The sequence below is a fragment of the Talpa europaea genome, assembly GCF_964194135.1.
Source record: "Talpa europaea genome assembly, chromosome: 2".
Classification (NCBI taxonomy): domain Eukaryota; kingdom Metazoa; phylum Chordata; class Mammalia; order Eulipotyphla; family Talpidae; genus Talpa; species Talpa europaea.
In genome coordinates this window covers 85,590,353-85,609,183 of record NC_140068.1, presented here as the reverse complement: position 1 = coordinate 85,609,183, position 18,831 = coordinate 85,590,353, and the positions used below count along the sequence as shown (strand labels likewise).

The 18,831-nt window shown below is 37.9% G+C and overlaps 1 protein-coding gene across 1 annotated transcript in view; it reads right to left on the bottom strand.

Annotated features, from left to right (window-relative positions):
* RCAN2 (regulator of calcineurin 2) overlaps positions 1-18,831 on the bottom strand; it is a gene marked incomplete at both ends in the record, with an annotated part of 210,509 nt that overhangs the window by 94,165 nt on the left and 97,513 nt on the right. The gene's annotated exons all lie outside the window — the stretch shown is intronic.

Genomic DNA, 18,831 nt, shown 5'->3' with positions numbered 1-18,831 from the left:
TTGGGATTTCAGACAGTCTCCAAGGTCATTCAAACCAAAAGCGGCCCATGGAAAAAGAGTTCCAGCAAACGTCTCATGTGGGGACAGATGGCAGCGTCTAATGGGCAAACGCACTGATGTGGGGCATTGTCAGAGCCTCAGGGTTCAGTTTTGCTTGAGACTCTGTGAACATGTCTGACGCTTTCTCTGTCTCCTGTGCTGATTGTGAGTCCCTGAAGGGCAGGGCCATGGATAATTCACCTTTATATCTTGTGCCTTTAGCAAAGTGCCTGGCATGAGAAGGCCATAATTGTTTAATGAATGAGTCAACCAAACAGGAATAGCTGTCTTTCACTGCAGACAGATTAGTTTTTTATTTTATCATTGGTTATGAAAGCCCTGGTAGAACTCACTGACATTCTAGCAGGATCTACTCCCAGCAGGAGCACAGCTGCATCTTCAGTGCCCATCAGAACATCAGGATTTGCAACAGATTGGTGCCTTTCTAACACACGATTGGGCAAAGTGTTCCAATTTTACATACAGACAAGAAAGGTGACATTTCAGACTGAAGGTTGAAGTTCTGTGGTTGATCTTCACTGGATAACATTTGAGCTTAGTGCGCCCATTCCCCGTACTCAATGAAATCCACAAATACAAGTATTTAAATTGGTGTGTGTGTGTGTGAATTACTACCCAGGGCACTTTGGGGAATATGAAGTTGTATATGCAAAGAATTCAAGAAGTGCTTACTGAGGGATGACTATGTATGAAGTTCTATCCCAGATATGCTTAAGGATAAAATCATGAATAAACAAAATTAATTATCCTCAACAGGTTTAAAATCTAGGGGAGCAGATAACACATGGGGACAAACACCTATACAACCACGTAGTGGCGACGGTGGCTGAAGAGGCAGGGGCAGCATTTGGTGGCAGCACTGGAGAAAGAGCAATGAATGATGGAGCTATAAGGGGTGGACCCCAAGGAGGAGGACATGATCTCTGTTCTGCACTTGAAACATGAGCAAGACTTTGGCAGACAAAGGAGTGAGAGGAGTCGTCCTGTCTGCAGCCTCTGCAGTGCTGGTTGGATCCCAGTCAGGCCAGCGAGGGTCCCACATGGTGGGGCAGACCTCTCCTGTCTCACCTGCTGCTCCCCTTAGCAGTGTATTTCAGTCAATCTGCCTGTTCTGTTCCCCGCTCTGTCTCTGGTGAATCCTCTCATCCCCTCCCCCATGCATCTGGCCTGTACCCGGGTTGTTGTAGAAATAAATAAATCTTTAAAAGTAAATAAATAAATTTGACTGGAAAGGGGTTAGACAAGGCAGCAAGAATCAGATTATTTAAAGTCCCATGGGGGCTCTCTCTTAGTGTCTATCTGGTCAACTATGGAATGCCAGTAAAGTTTCTGAGAAAGTAAAAGTGGTCTAGATATACATAAGTATGACAAAAATGTAAAAAGTATGTACAAAGATGAATACAATTTTGAATACCTGTGACATGAGTGAAAGAGGCAAAAACAAAACTGCAGACTAGGGCCTCCCTGGTGGCGCAAGGGGTTAAGACACAATACAATGATGCTATCCACAGCCACTGGAGCATGAGTTCAACCCCTGGCCAGGGAGCTACCCACATGGCACAGCAGACCTCTCCTGTCTCGCCCACTGCTCCCCTCCGCAGTGTATTTCAGTAGATCCACCAGCTCTGCTCCCCACTCTGTCTCTGGTGAATCCTCTCACCCCCTGCATCTGTGTACCCCAGTTCTTGTGTGCATAAATAAGTAATTCTTAAAAAAAAAACCCTGCAGACTGTAGAATTCAGGCTACTAGAGGAGGAGGACTGGGATAGGAACAAAGAGGAGAGGGGGCCCAGTGGTCTAGGGAAAAGGACTATAGGTGCTGTGGTGTTGAGTGTGGTATGGCAGAGTACATATGAGGAGGAATACATTGTCCCCCAAAATCATATATAGTATGGTAAACCAATACTACCTCAATTAAAATAAATAAAATTATCCATAAAAAATGATTATTGAACACAAAATTGGGAAATGATGCCAACAATCTGTTCACACTGCCCATCTGCATGGCCTCCAGCACACCCCTGCTTCATTATATATCACACCATGTCAGAGACGGTTCACCTGCAGGGGTGAAGTCCAGCATGCCTGGCCAGGATAGATCAAGGAGCACAGATTTAGGTAAACAGCACCTAAAGGCTCTGAGAAAATTTCACACTGTCTGTTTAGGAAAGAACTATGAAGAATAAACATGTTATTTCAGAAAAGAGGCCCTGCTATGATAACCCTTAGTGGGAGGACAATAATTTATCCAGGAAAGCAGAGTCCCACTCAAAATTGTAAAATAAGTTCATTTTTCTAATGCATCCATAGTTCCTCCTTTCTGATTTGTTTTTACCCTCGACACTATTTCCTGTATTCAAGCACCCACTCATCTTTCCTCTTTTAAAATACCCTTTCAAGGACATAGCTTTCAATTCATTTCCATTAACATTAAATGACTGATAAGTCTTAGTATTATACATCAAGGTGGAAACTTTCTTAACAGGGCACTGAGTCCTAAGTTCAGTTAACATTATTTTTAAAGTGGTATCATCAGCATCAAGAGCATATGGTTTATGGGGCAAAGGAAATTTCCTGTGATCCTGAAATAAAATTACTGGATCACTTGGACTTATTTTTAAAGTTTATTATAGAAATTTTCAGGCACATTCAGCAGTGGAGAGAATACAATAATGAGCCTTCCTGGGCTTACCACTGAGGCATAAGAATAACTTAGAGCCATTCTTGCTTCCCCTCTGCCAGAGTCTCTCAGAATGTGATCCTCACACCAATGGCATCAGCGTTCCCTGGGAACTTGCTAGAAAGGCCAATTGTGGGTTCTTCAAAACACTGAATGAAAACTCTAAAGAGGGGCTGGTATCTGTACTTTAACCAGCCCTCCAGGTATTTCTGATGCAAGGTAAGTCTGCGAACCACTGCTCTAAGTGTTCCCAATCTCTCCCATGCTCATTCACCCCAGGGTATTTTGAAGCAGGTGTCTGACATCTCATTTCATCTATAATATTTCAGAATATATCACTGGAAGACAAGGGTTACTCTTTTGCAATCACAATACCTATCACCACACACTCCAAAAAGGAGACATTAATTCCTCAGTATCACCAACCAGCCCTCCAACCAGCCTTCACATTTCTCCAACTACTACAGATGTATTATTTTCTCCTTGTCCCCATGCCATGCCCACAGAAGTCTCACCCTGCTGTTCCTCCATTCCTACTTCCTTCCTTTGCTTAACAGTTTTCATATTTAAGTTGAGCTCCACATTCTTGTTTCTCATTATTTCTTTTACACTATAGATTCCTTCCCCACCTCTTATCTTTTCTCCCTTGAAGTTTGTTGTTGTTGATAGTGAAACCATGTGACTTGTCTCATATAATTTCCCTAGTCTGGTTTTCTTGATGACCTCCTCATAGCATCATTTCACTAATTTCTCTGTAACCTGTAGGTCCTGTTAGAGCCACAGACTTGATGGATTCAGGTTTCGCAAGACCCTGCCATAGATGGTAGCATGTACTTTCTGTGTAGGATCCATCCTACTGTAATATCTGAGTGTCTCTCTGCTATGGTATCAGTGGTCTTTCATTAGTGGCTCAATGTCTAGATTCATTCTTTCATTAGGAGTTGCAAAATATTTCTTCTTCAGTCATTCATGAACTACTTCCAATAAGAGTAACCACTTCTCATCTTCTATATTGTTACCCTAAATTACAGTTTTGCAAGGCAGCAAAATAAACATTTGATTCTTTTCCTTTAAAGAAGATCACTAGGTTATTTTTTCTTTTTTTTATGCACAGTTATGAACTCATGAGTTGAACATATTTCATGGGCTCCAGTCCATGGTAGTCTTATCTGTTTGATGCTACTGTTGCCCATCTTTGTCTAGTAAGAGTATAATCAGGCTGGCTCTGGAGTTCTTTTGCTATAATCCCAGTTGTCTTTGAGGGCTGGGCTACTTCATCTTCTGCCATGACATGGCTATTCCTGGCCCATCTTATCTATTTCCTGTCCCAGATAAGGAATTATCCATTTCTTCAAGGAGCTCCAGTTCCATTCGTAAGTATTTCAATGTATTTTAAGATCATGATCTATATATATTTAAAGCTGTTCTTTGTACTGGCTTAATTATTTTTTAAAAGCCATTTCAGTAGACAGAATTAGGAAATTATATATACACACATAATTCTATAAATATTATATAGTTCTAGAAATTATATAATTTCCTAAATACATACATATACATATTAAAGATAGCACACATCATGAGTTCAGGCTGATAATTCCAATTCAAATCCAATCCAGACTGCAGTGTTTTTGCTGAAAGTCATCACTTTCACATCCGTGTCCCCTCTCTTCTACACTATATGTAATATCTTGGGCATATCAACAGCATCATTCCTCATTTGCCTTATCCTATACTATATACACAGAAGACTCAGACCCTCAATATTAATATTTCCAGGTATAATTTAAGACTTTTTTCCAGTTGTCCTTGTCATTAAGATATATCCAATAGAGGAGGCACAAATTACTGTGTTTTTCAGATATTTGGAATATTCTACGGTAACAACTAGACCCAGTTAGATTGATTTGCTTCATTTTATTTTTGATACCTAGGAATTACTTTTCTTGTTACATTTAATTTTGTTTTATAATTATAAAAAACTACATGGTTGAAAAATCCAAACTACAGACCTTAATAGAAATGTAGTTTCAAATCTGTCTCCCCCACCATGTTCCCTCTCTGTTATACAGGCTACTGTTATTTTAGCTTTTATCCAGTTTTTCATTAAAAAAACAAACATATATATGTATATATACACACACACACATATTATTTTCTCTTGCATTCCTTGACAAAAGATGGCATACTTTGCATATTTTTCTGTCTTGTTTTTATCACTAAAAAATTTTACCCTAGAGATCACTCCATAATAAGTAGAAATATTCTTTTTCCTTTTTTTAAAGTATTATACTATGTGGATTCACTAAGTCTATGCAACTATGTCCCTACTGATGGAAGTTTAGGTTGTTTTCAATCTTGTGCTATTAAATATTGCAGCAATATTTAGCAGCAATATTGCAGACTTTGCTCATACCTTTTTGTATTTTGCTACTGTGTCTTTGGGACAGCTGTAAGTGGAATTGGTGGTTTAAGAGGCAAGCATAGAAGTAGTTTTCCTAGGTTCTATCACATTCTCCTCCATTGGGGTTGCACCGTTTCACTTCCCCAACAGCACAGGAAAGTGTGCTTTCCTGCAGCGTGTGTTGCAGTACTGGACATTTGCCTATCCAGCAAAAAGATGTGACTAATTGTCTTAGTGGAGTTTTGATTTGCATTTCTTTTATTATGAGCACATTTAAGCATCTTTCTAGAGGTGAGCTAGTCCATCATTATCCTTATCAATGTTTTTCCATATTTTCTCCAGCTAATTCAGCCTCTTTTGGACACTAGCAAATGAAAATCCCTAAACACACACCAACAGTCTTCAATGCATTTCAGTTTGCATCGATACAAACTCTGCAATATTACAAGCAAAGTGGAACATTTGTTCATATGGGTGGGAATGATTTGCATCTCTTCTACTTCTATGATACCTCACTCAGGTCTTCTATCACATGCCAAGCACATCCTCTCCACATCATGCAGGTCCTGCTCTAATGCCCCCTTCTCAGAGAGGCCAGCCCTGACCAGTTCATGTAACACTTTCCCCACAATCACCTGACCCCATCTTGCTTTTCTTGAAGGTTCTTATCACTAAGTGATTTTTTTTTCAGATTTTATTTTATTTTCACTAACTGATTTATATATTTATTGGCATGGTTTCTATTTCTCCCATTGGTATGCAGCTCCATGTGGGCATAGTTCCTCTACCTTGTTCACTTGTATCCTCAAGTAACTGGCACACAGTGAGGGCATGAGAATGTGTGTGAATGAATGATTAATTGAATGAGTACAATCCTTTTGCTTAGAGGCAGCTGAAACCAGGCATGCCAGGGACATGGACATGAAATGAGTTGATAAAGTGGTCCCTGTAAGAGAAGGTAGGTTGAAGCAAATGAAGGGGCCTCCAGTCACTGGGCTGTGAGGATGGTGAGGAGGGCTAAGGGACTTGCAGAAGAAGTGAGAGGTCCTCACAGGAAGAAAGGCACAAAATACAAACTCTCCCATTCTGCAGTAGTCTCAGGCCAAGCAGCAGCTGTAGCACTCTGGGGCAGGCTAAAGGACCAGGCTCTTTCCATCACAGCCAAGTTAACACCTATTGACCCCCTCAGATATCTTGCAGCTACCCACAAAATGCCATCTTTTTTTTGTGTGTGTGTCTTACTCTCTAGTTCAAATGTTTTATCCCTGTCTTGATCCATCTTTAGCAATACATATTTCCCTCTTTTCAGTTTCCACACCTGAATCAGATGGTGCAATATACTGGGCAGTGCTCTGCCTAAGAAGCTGACACAGTTGAAAAATTATAGGGGTGCAAATAAATAGTGTTTGCTCAGCACCCACGTCTTCTGGGCATTGAATTCTCTGGGCACTGCTCCTCCCCCCACTGTGGTTTCACCTGAAGGTTACCCTGACTGCCCTTTATTCTAGGGTTATCAGGTAGGTCGGAGTTACTAGGGATTTTCAAACCAAATGGGGTCAGAAACACCAGCCTCCCGTGATGCTAGGAAGTCAGAGCTATAGCTGGCCATTTTTTTTTTTATTTTTTACCAGAACACCGAATTCAGACAGAAATAAAAATAAATTGGAGAAGATGGATAGAAAGGATCCTGGAAGCATCAGAGTCCTCATTTTCATCTGTCCTTGAAGCTCAGTGACACCTTGTCCTTCCGTGGGTCTCCTTATTCAACTCTTCCATTGGTTATGTTAAATAATTTGGTATTATTCCATTAATACTTCCCCTTAAACCCTCCCCCACCAAGCTAAGTCAAATTTGTTTCTGTTACTTACAATGAAAAAAACTCTTGGTACATACATGCACATACACACACACCCTTCATTAAACAACAGGAGACAATAAAGTGGGAGTCAGTCATCAAGGGCACCTGCTCAAATTTCCAAATGGTCCCATGGAAAATTGCTTCTCCTCCAAAGAGACTGATGAGAGAGCTAGCACCATCTTAACTGGTCCCCACCCCCTTGAGTCCAACATGGATTTCTGTAATGGAAACCTCCTAACAGAATCACCCTTTCAACTCCACTTACTTCACCTTACTTGTCCCTCTTAACAGATTTTAACACTAACTACTTTTTAGCCAACTGCTTTGAAAATCTGCATATCAGGCTGATACTGGAACTCTGTTTATAATGTTGTATTTGCTGTTTTATCGTGTCTCACTTGAAGATGAAGCTGAAAGCTTGGGATATTTCATCCTGTTTCACTGTCATTTACATAGAGCTAAACTTGTGAAGTCAATCTGCAAACATTCACAATCATCCTGTTATTTAAGCTTCACAATAGTCTCCATTTAGAGGTAAGGATGGCCAGATAGCTAAAGAGCTAGAGCTAGGTTAATTCCAAAAGATTTGTCTCTAAAGTGTGAACTTTTAATTTCTCTGTTATGCAAATTCATGTTCTAGAAGAGAAAATAGGAACATGGACACACTTTGGAAAGAATTCTAGTGGTGATGAGAAGGCTGGATTGGAAAGGACTAAAGCAGCAGGGAAGGAAACTGACATCTCAAAGGAAATTTAGCAAGGTAGAAGTCTACAGATGTTTTTGAATTATTTAAGTCGGGGCAATGAAGAATAAATTAGGTGAAGAGAAATGGTGGTGACAATGTAGAAACAGAAGAGAAAACTCAGAAACTACACTGGGGTGCGGGTTAAGATTTAGATTTCTAAGTCTCACCTTGAAGAAAATGATGCCAGTGACAAGGGTGGGTTTCTTAACGAGATGAAAGACTCCACTACCGGCAAAATCAGAAAGCCTTCAATGAAAGAGGGGCCATTTGCTATTGATGTTGGGTAGAACTAAGATGGATCAATGTCCATCTTAGTTAGGGGCTTTGTTCACAGAATAGTGTACCACTCTCTTAGTTATAATGGGAAGTCTGAGCAGAGATAGGGTGAGCTATAAGATGGGATGGAGGGTCATGACTACATAGAAGAGGATTTTGAGTGCCAAGCAAAGAGTAAGTATATTCACTCAGTAAAGTGTGGGATCTCTCAGAAGTTTATGAAAATACATAGGTTCTAGGTTGAACTTGCAAATTTTGGTAATTCCAAACTCTTGTCAGGGGCTAGAGATACGATAGTAATATAAGGAAAGACATGGACAGAGTTAGAATGTTCAGGATTTAACGATTGTCAAGATAGTGGTCTGGGGTAGGGAGCAAATTGAGGAGAGAGGCAGTTAAGGTACCAGAAAAAGAAGGGCAAACAGGGAGGACAGGAGGAGAAAGATGCTAAAATTTCAGGCCTTGATACATAGCAGTAACTTTCTCTGAAATAACTTAGTTATGCATGTAACAAGAGTAAATTATGATCAATTTTATAAATCCATGTTCACATGTGTTCATTTTCATCTTTAACTATTATCATTATTTTTTTTTATTTTTAGTTTTTTTCTTTTTTTTGGTAACTGTGAAGGCTAATGTGGAGGAGTGAGGAATTAGGGGTGGTGAGCCATAGAAAATACAGTTTTAGACAGGGACCTGACCACAAAGAGCTTTGTGAGTTATAGGTAGGAATTTAAATTTTGTTGCATAGGAAGTAAGAACCGGTAAAAGCTATAACAATAGTCTCTTGACTTTCCCTGCCTCCAATTTTACTGCTATTTAATCCATCCTGCAACCAATCAATGGCCAGAAAGAAATATCTACTAAGAAAATATGTACTATTATTGTCTATGAAAGTAGAGTGCAAAGTTGGAACTAGGGCTGCATTCATACCAAGAATTATAGTAAGGAAATGGTAGAAATGCAAAGAATAAATAGACCTCTGAGACCTTGTACTGGGAATTTCTCCTGCTACCTTAGTAGAAGGCCACCCTTCTCCACTGAAATAATGTATGTTACTTCCATATACATAATGCACATCAATCTATTATAGCTCTTACTCCACTGTATGATTTGAATGTTTTATTGTATCCTCAGCACTTAGCACGTTGCCTGGCAATAAAGCCAATAGTCAAGATCATGTCTGATAGATGAATGAAAGAATCCATGAGTGGATGATAAGAAAACCTAAATTCATCCTCATTTTTTAGGCTAGAAAATTTCTGAGCCTTTCTATTCTAGTAGCAGCTCCATTTGCTTTAGACAGTGCTAAACATAAAGTCTCCTACCTGACTGTCCTATTTCTTAAATCCTCAAGCTTTGAACATCCTGGAGATTTATACTGGATGAATGAAGCAGCACAGTCACAAAGTCTCACTTGTGTATAAAGAGAAGCTGAAAGTGCACCAAAGATTTGTGCTCCTTCCATGAGAGTACCATTTCTCAAAAGTGTCTTCCTGGGCCTCCTTGGTGGCACAGGCGGTTGAGCACCTCACTGCGAAGCTGTCTGCAGACTCTGCAGCGTGGGTTTGATCCTGGCCAGCCAGTGAGAATCCCACATGGCGAGGCAGACCCCTCCCGTCTCGCCCGCTGCTCCCCTCAGTAGTGTGTTTCATCAGTCTGCCTGTTCTGTTCCCCGCTCTGTCTCTGGTGAATCCTTTCACCCTCCTGTGCATCTGTCCTGTACCACAGCACTTATATAAATAAAAAATAAATCTTTAAAAAAAAGTGTCATCCTAATCAGGGCTATTTATAGTTTTCAGCCCAAGAGTAACCTGTGACTGAGGTCTGGTTAATGATATGGGAGTAGAATTAATGTACCTTATATTAAGGTCTAACTTGTAAGAAGAATACCCTAAAAAGCCCAATCTCTCTTCTTCATACTAGTATTTGGACCCATCCACTGTTGAAGATGGAACCTCCTCTATCAGCCTAGGTCTCTGGAAGACTCCAGAGAGTACATTCCTATTCTCTCCATCCTCTTTCTCGTTCTCCCCAATCACACCATCAGTGGGGCTTTATATGAGTAAGAAATAAATTTCTGTTCTGAGACCCAAAGATTTTAGGGCACATATGATAAACAGCATTACCCTAATAGAGCATGTGCGTGTATGTGTGTGTGTGTGTTGGTGCAAGTGGGGTGTGAATGCAAAATTCTATTTTATACAGAATCAAAAACCAAATAGGAATAGAACCAGAGTAAGAAAATTAAATCTTTCAAAGTAGGATATCTTTAATTTAAATTTAATTTGAATGTCTTAAAGAAGTCAATGAGCATGGAGCTACATTGTTATAGCAAGACAGAGACCAAGGGAGACATACAGCTACAAGAAAGTGAAAATTAAAAAAAGGATATTCTGGTTCAGGTTTTCATACATTTTATGTATTTTATATAGATGATATCTATTTCATATTATATATATGAAGCATATATTCACTTTACTTGTTATCTACTCATATATATAAAAATAGAATCTCACACATTTATGAACACACATATATACATATGTTAAAGTTGAATTCATAACAGACACTGGTTATGATTGGTGAAATTTCGTGTGTGTGTGTGTGTGTGTGTGTTTGTGTAAGAACTGGGGTGTAGACCAGAGGTGTGGGGGTGAGAGGATTCACCAGAGACAGAGTGGGGAGCAGAAAAGACGCATTTATTGAAATACACTGTTAAGCGGAGCGGCAGGCAAGGCAATAGAGGTCTGCTGCACCATATGTTGATTAGCTCCCTGGTCAGCTGTAGCAGTGATAGCACTGAAACATAACCCCTAGGCCACCAGAGAGGCCCTGATAGGAGAAATTTCAAATAAACAAATAAATAACCAAGATTATATGTAAGAAATACATTGTTATAGCACTGGATCCTGTTAAGCTGGAGACTGCTGAAATACAGACTGCAGACCATACTTTAAGATTCTGCCCACCAAAACAAGGCAGGTAGGGACATTAAATGATTTGCTCTGTATTTTGAACCTATTAAGGCATGTAAAACTGTAAATCTCCTATCATCCCCACATCTTTCAGTGACTTTCCCTTTTTCAGGGAGGGGCTGTGATAAGTCAGAAAGCTAGAACAGAAGAAGAGGGAGGGATACGCTTCCAGAAGCCACCTGGACATACACGAATGGGCAGCTTCTGGCATAAGATGACAGGCTGATTGCACACATTCATATCACCTAGACTGAGGTTTGGGTTTTGGATAGTACATCTAGAAATTTCCAAAACTTTGAGAAATCACATTCTTTCTCTGATGAAATATGTCCTTTGAGTGGCCCCATGGAGTTGGGGTGTTAAGAGAAAAGTAAACAAGAAGCTAGCTATGGGGAATTGGCTCTAGGCTCAAGGGAACAAGGGATAAAGAGATTTCCATGTTACATTTAAGGTGAGTCAAGCTATTTCATCAGAATAGGTAAAGAAAAATGAGTCTCGGGGTCAATTCCTTACAAAATAATAAATATTATGCATTTGGTTGGAGTTTTATTTGTATTGTGACTCTGGGACATATAATATGGTAGGCAAGGTGAAGAAAGATGTAAAATCCCAGCAGTGGGATCATAAATAAAATTGTCAGTGAGGAAGTTTTCTATAGGCATGGCTCAGGGATATGTGTTGAATTTTTTGTGTTGCTATTTTTGGTGGTATATAAATGGAGTTTGCAGTATTCAATTGGTGAAAATGTAACTTGAAAAAATCTTTTTGGAATGAAAGAATCTTTACAAAATAAAGCACCTGAGAACTTCCACTTCCAATTGAACATAGAAACTTGCAAAAAACCATGTGCCTCCCTCAAAAGAATAAGAATCACAAACTACACAATCACGGATTTAGGAAAAAACCTCAGAGAACTGATTAAAAAGAAACTTAAATTAACTAAAACTTAAATTAACTAAACTCCATAAAGTGGTGATTCCTTTCCATGAGAGAAAAGATGCAGGTCTGTTTTTATCTTTTGTGTTTGGAGAAAGGAGAATTCATCAGAGACAGGGACAAGGAAAAAACCAGGGGAACTTGTAACACATTCTTATTGTTTCATATGGATTAGTATAATGGATTCAAAACCCAAAGAGTCCCAGACAAAGAAAAAGGCTGTAAATATACACTATCCAAACCAAAACTAAAAATCAAGAAAAAGTATCCAGAGAGACAGTATAAAGTAGTCTAACAAATGTGTAAGTATAGTCCCGAAGGAAGAATGAAGAAATATTTGAAGAGGTAATTGTCAGTATTTTCTCCAAATTAATTAAATGTCAGTGAATTAATCCAAGAAGCTCATTAAACCCCATGAAAACCACACCCAGACATATCAAGCTTAAAGTTTAAAATTCATAATTAAAAAGAAAATATTAAAAGTACCATTAGAGGGCCTCCCTGGTGGCGAAGGGGTTAAAGTCTCGACCACATCAAGCTCTAGCCAGCCACTGCAGCTTGAGTTTGATCCCTGGCCAGGGAGCTGACCAACATGGCACAGCAGACCTCTCCTGTCTCGACCACTGCTTCTCTTGGCAGTGTATTTCTGTAGCTCCACCTGCTCCCTACTCTATCTCTGGTGAATCCTCTCATACCCCACACCTCTACCCTAGATCTCAGTTCTTATATGCATAAATAAATAATATAAATCTTTAAAAAATAAAAAGGTACCAAAGAGAAAAAGATATACTGCCTACAGGGGAGCAGCATAAATATGAGGACTGAGTTTTAAGAAACAACGGTGGCCATAACACAATAAACACTATTTAAAGTGAAGAAAGGAAAAAAGATGAACTACCGATCTTCATTTCTATATCCAACAAAATGACTTTCAAATATGAAGGTGAACCATTATTTGTTGCATATGAGAAAGTAAAATGGTGCAGAAACCTTAGAAAATAGTTTGATAGCTTTTTTTTTTTAGTTAAGCATACATTTAAAATATGACCCAGAAATTCCACTACTAGTATCTACCCAAGAGAAAGGTAGACATGTGTTGACACAAAGACTTGTATGCAAGTGTTCATAGAAGCAGTACTATAACAGCCAAAAAGTAGAAACAATAAAATGCCCATCAACTGGTGAATCGATAACCAAAATGTAGTATATGCATATAATAAAATGTTTATTACTTGTCATTAAATAGGAATTAATTACTAACAAGCTAGATCATGGATAAACCTCAAGAACATTATGCAAAATGAAAAGAAGCAAAGACCATAAATTGAATGATTCTATTTGCATGAAATGTTCATAAAAGTGGATTAATGGTTGCCTGCAGTTGTGGGTGGAGAAGAGGGTGGAAATATTCTAAAACTATATTGCTGTATTGTACAATTCTGTAAATTAACTAATAATTATTGAATAGTTTACTTAAAAATGGGTCAATTTTATCTATGTACTTTATGCTTCAAAAATTCACTAAACAATATGAAGACAAAAAATATAACATATTCAATAGAAAGAGGATGAGAGGACTCATTTACCACACATCTAAACAACTCTACAAACCAATTTGATCTCAATTGACTCTTCTAGAACACTACAACAACTGCGGAATCCACATTTCTTCAGATGTTTGTATAACGTTGACAACAACAGGGCATATGCTAGCTTTTAAAAGAAATTTCAATACATTGAAAAGGATCAAAATTATGTGAAACGCAGGTTCTCAAAATATAATTCAGACAACCCATGGCATCCCTGAGAGCTTTTTAGGAGGTTCCTTTAAGGTCAAAACTATTATCAAAATATTGAGACATTATTTGCCTTTTATAGTTTCACTTACTTATGAGTGTACAGTAGAATTTCTCAGAGGTTGAAGGACTTATGATATTGTAACAGACTGAATGAAGATGTAGATGTGAAAATTCAACTGTTTTCTATTAAGCCAGACATTTGAAGAGGGCTGCAAAAATACAACTCAGCTCACTCTGTTCACTACTTTTGGTTGCTTGTTTAAGAAAATATGGTTTTTCATAAAAATGTTATTTACATGAAAATCTCATTTTAAATGGCTTTCTAAATACTTTTTAAAAACTTGTTTTAATTTATAGTATAGTAAATATAAACCAAAACAGTCCACATACAGATACAACAAATAATTTTTAAGACTGTAAAGGGAGTAAGATCCAAAAATTGATAACTGTTGATATAAAATAGGTTTCTTGACCACAATAAGATTAAATTAGAAATCAATATTTGGAAATAAAATAATATTTTTCTAAACAATCCTCCAACGTAGAAATCTGAAGAGAAATTTAAAAAAATATTTTAAACCAAATGATAATGAAATAATTTATCAAAATTGGGTTCTACAATTAAAATTATGATTTGAGGGAGCTACATGTACATGTACATGTATATATGTGTGTATATATATATGCATACACACATATATACACATGCATTATACACATAAATATACCCTAGTTTAAAAGGACAGTAAAATCTTTAAAACAAACATGAATTTTACATTAAATCTTTCAGAAAATAGAGAAAGAAATATTTGCCAAGTCATTTTAAGAGGATAATATAATTCTGATGTGAAAATTTGTTGAATACATTAAAACAAGTGTGCATAATCTTTTACTGGCAATGTGTTTAGAAATCTTTTAAGAGAAATCATCAAAAATAGAGACAAATATTTATGTGCAACAATTATAATATTGTCCAACCATATGGACTAGTTAAGTAAATTATGATAAATCTATAAGATGAAATTTTATGTATATATTAAGAGTATTTTCTCAAAGGAATTAATGCTATTGGAAAAAGACATGATTTAAGTAAAAAAATGTAGTCTGAGCCCATTGTTATATGTAAACACATACATCTAAAATATTAGCATTGTTTAATTCTGAATTGGAGGAACTGTCAGTAATTTTTATTTTCTTTTTTAATTTTGTGTGTGATATTTTCCAAGTCATCTGTGCTATGTGAATGTATCACTAGTAAGAGAAAAAAATCAAAGAAATTCTTCAAAGAAAATTTTGGATAATGTAACACTATAATTCACAGAACAGTATCTCTGAAAAATCACGGTAAGCAATCAGTCCTGTAACTGCATATGACAGATGGGGAAGTCAAGTTTCCCTTTCCAAGTGGGTATATAATGTGCGCTGGGTCATGCAACAAGTAGGTGATACCATCAACTTTCAAATCTAGATCTTTTGAATCTAGATTTTTGCTCTAGATCAGAATCTCCTAACACCACACCTTTCACTTAAGATCACAATGTGAATAAAATGACATTTTTGTCAGGTGACACAATTTTGTCAGATTGAATTACTGCTTTCTAGCTGTTACCCTAGAATATTTATTCTATTTTAAGCTGTAAGTTCAAACATAAAATATTTAAACTTATATTTAAAAGTATGCTATTAACTAATTTCAACAAAAATGAAAGGAATAAATAACTTCTATATATTTTATAGGGAGATGAGTTTGTCCTATCCAAATTTTAACAATATATTTCTGTTATCCAAAATATACTAATTCACTAAAATTTCAGCTTAAGATAATCTATCAAAGTTAGAATTATCAACTACATAACCAAAAGCTTAATGGTCCACCACGATATAATCAATAATAATCAATCATTATTCAAAGTGTCCAGGTTTCACTCAATGGCAGATTCAGTTTAAAAAATTATTGTTCCAGAATTTGAATTGACTCACTAAGAGATATCTGTTTAGAGAAACCTTTTTTAAGGAACAGAATGCATATATTTCTTTCTTGGCATATTGAGTAAATCAAGCCTGTGTGAGAATAAATAAGAATAAAAAGCAAGACCTTTCATTTTTCAGTCTGAAGAGTATAATTTGGCTATAAGTAAGACCTGAGTAGAATACTATATTGTGATTTGTATGGAAGCATCCATTGTTTTTAAACATCAACACTAGATCTTCAGAGTTGGCACAACTAGTAACAAACTGCAATAATGTTTGAGGAAGTTAAAGGGCCATTTTGTGTTCTAGCTAAGGTGGGTAAACCCAGATTCAGTAGGCAGTAAGAGCTTGCTTTCAAATTCCACAATTATTTAATAAAAGGAGGGAATTAATCCATATTCAATGGCAGGATTAGTATGTTAGATCTAATCATGGTGTGATTGGCTAAAATAGACAAATGTATATGCCCTTTGTCTTAACAGAGTCATAGAGTAAAGCAAGCACCCTAGATGACAGCTAGCCTTGCCTCTGTGGTGCAGGAAACATAAGTTGGGGCAATGATCTCTGGGACGATGGGCCCCCATTAGGAGGGCCTTCCCTACCTCCCCACAGATTATAGAGCCCCACTTACCACCACTCACACCTGGAGTTTTCTTCTGTGACATCTGACCTTGTCTAGGTGATGATGTCTTCTTATCATTTGTCAACCACTGCTTGAAAGCACATTGGCCTGGGACTCAGGGTCCAGGTTCAGGCCCTGATTTTGCCCCCAACTACTTGGGTAGGCTGGGAAAAGTCATTTATCCTCTCTGGACTATAATTTCCTCGACTGTTAGATGAGTGAATTGAGTCAATTCCTGGCAAGGTGGCCTTTCCTTATTATCATCCCGCTTAAATAAAACCTCCCCATTCCCTACTACTTTACCTTGCTTTATTTTCCCCAGTAGCACTCACCACCACCTACCACAGCATATATTTTTTTTATTGATTTCTTCATTAGAATATAATATCCATGAGGGTGGGGGCACTGATGACTGCATTCACTGTTATATCCCCAGCATCTAAAATAAAGCATGACTGGCACAGAGTAGTTCTCAGTAAATATCTGGTCAATGAATGAATGTAAGTAGGAAAACTAGAAACCTGATACTAAACAATACCAAGAAATACTGTATGAGTATGTATTTCCACTTATAGATTCCCTTCCTGTGCAATGATTGATGTGGAGAGATTATGCTCAGTTTGTGAGCAAGTGATGCCTACAGAGCAGCTGAAATGAAGACAGTTGCTTCTGGATGAAAGCAGTTCCTCCTGGTCCTGAGGGGCACAAACCTACCAGCCTCATAGAGATAGGGAAGCTAGTGCTAGCTGCTAGGACTAGACCCCAGCAATATAATATTTGAGGAGGGCTCTCATATAAATTACATTATTTCTGGGCACTAGGGTGGTTATCCCAGAATAGCAATGGTGTCACTGATCTCATTATTCACATTCTAGGCAAGCCACAGACTGAACAAAACCACTGAAAGGATAGGACTTACTGCTGCTATAGGAATTGGCTCTTGTCTGCAAACAGAAATTACTTTGAAATCAGCAGACATTGTATGCATCAATACCATAAGAGAAGAGACTACTCTGCTCAAGGCAGTATACTTCATGGGATACTTTAAGTAGCAGGTGCCATTCTAACCCTTTACATAGCTAATTAACCAAGCTGCTGGGAGTCAAACCTCAGAAGTCAGGCCCCAGAGGCCACGCATTCACCACACACAATATGGTGTGGTGAGAGCTGAATGTTGGCAGTGGGGGTATCAGGTCATCCTCTCTGTGCCTCAGTTTCTTATGGTTAACAACAGTATTACCTTAGAGATTTTGTGAGGCTCTGATGAGTTCACACAGGTAAAGTGCCAGAAAAGAGTCAGCATATAGTAACCATCCTATTATCATTGTATAGGTAGGATCACTTCCTAGCAATGGAACTACCAGGTCAAATACAAATGTTAAATACCTTTCCCAAAGTCACCTGAGCTCTGTTTGACCTCAAAGTTTATATTCTTGCACACTAGCTAGTTATTATCAGGACTGTTTCCAGAACTAGAATCCTTCTGGACTTTAACAATTCTCAGTCCAAGATTTCTATTCCCTTTCAGACATTTCTTCGTGATATCTGAGTTTTAATTCTGTAGGAGAATCTGTTCAAGAGCCAGCAGTCTAGTCAAATGTTTCAAGCCTGGAACATGTCTAGCTATGGTGAAATGCCAATAAGGGCAGTTGGTGTGGACATTGTATTTTGATTCTAATCTGAGATTCCTTAGCAGGGATTTGGAGGAAATCATGTCCTTTAAAGTCTCTTGCATATCAATGTTTCACACTCTAAGAGACTTTATCTTATAGCTGAAGCTTTCACAGGACACACAGGTGAGAAACAATAGCTCTTCTAGTAAATAGCACACACCGCCAAGCTGGCAATATAGGCCAGCTCATGGACAGGAAAATAAGTGATTCAGAGGGACCCAAATATTAAATGCCTTTGATGGATGAACAAAACAAAATTCACCTGCATGCAGATATAGATTGTCCAGGGAATTGATGGTGCAGGTTGTTTTTCTTTTTATAATTAGGGCGGGGTGAGTAAGAAGGCAGGAAATTGAGAAAAGGATGACATATTTCTGTGGCAACTTGTCCTCTGGACTGCCCTTCCTATGTACTCAAGAATTTAATATACTTGGAGTGTTCTTTGTTCTTTACTTCATCCACTTGTCCAATGCTAGCTTCTAGAAAGAATCAGATATTCTCATAAGGCTGTAAATAAAAGATTCTTACCTTATGTTATCCATCTCAGATTGTATTTGGATTTCATCAGATCCTTTAAGAAGCATACACCATGGATGTAAAGATGTATCAAAGCATACCATGAAGGCACTCCCCAGTGGGGGAGGGATATTCTGGATGGTAGCCAGTCACCTCTACTCATAGGAAAGGCTTGAACTGCTGAACATCCAAAATACCATTGCCTTAGTCCAATTGATCCATAATAATCATATGTTCAAATGACTTTACCCAGTTTACTACAAGCTCACAGAGCTAATTAAGTTAAAAATGATGGACTGATGGATGGAATAAA